This window comes from Geospiza fortis, unplaced genomic scaffold (genome assembly GCF_000277835.1).
Source record: "Geospiza fortis unplaced genomic scaffold, GeoFor_1.0 scaffold432, whole genome shotgun sequence".
Classification (NCBI taxonomy): domain Eukaryota; kingdom Metazoa; phylum Chordata; class Aves; order Passeriformes; family Thraupidae; genus Geospiza; species Geospiza fortis.
This window is the reverse complement of record NW_005054436.1, coordinates 1,684,313-1,685,002: the sequence shown is the minus strand read 5'-3', so window position 1 is coordinate 1,685,002 and position 690 is coordinate 1,684,313.

Below are 690 nucleotides of genomic sequence, written 5' to 3'. Positions count from 1 at the left end.
ACGCTCTGGTGACAACTTGGGCCCGGAAAACAAGGAAACAAAAACCCATTAAAACCCTATTAACGTGTCTGGCTGCCACGGAGGAGGAGCGAGGGATGCAAACGCAGACCCCAAACCCAAGAACTGCTCCTGTCAGGACCAACCCACCCAGCGGCACCGACCTGCCCCGTGCGAGCCCTCCCTGGAAAACTGGCCGGGATTTTCTCGGTGTGCCATAACCTCACGGCACGGGAATGCGCTGCTGGAAGCCCGGCAGGCTCCGGGATGACTGAGACGGAGCAAACCCCACACGCAGAGCCCGGGGCGAGCGGCAGCGCCTGCAGCAGGAGCCGCTTTGCCGAGTCATCCGATCCCGGCATTGTCCCCAGCACGGCACCTGCGGCTGCCACCTCCAAACCCCCTCTCTGCCTTCTCCCGGCTGCTGCTTGGGGTAGGATGGACCCGACAGAGCTCGGGGACGAGCCGGGGTTTTCCTGCTGCCGCCAGGAGCCGGTGGGATCGGTGCGAGGATGCTCTCACCTCTCGGCCACGCTGCTGAGCTCATGTCTCGTCATTCCCTGAGGAATGAGCGCAGGCTGGCACTCACAGGCAGCCCTCGGCTCGGAGCAACGGCTTTGAGCAAAGAACTGATTTTCCCCGATAGTTTCTCTCCTAATAAGGCAGTTTTCGGCACTGCTGACACATCGCAGC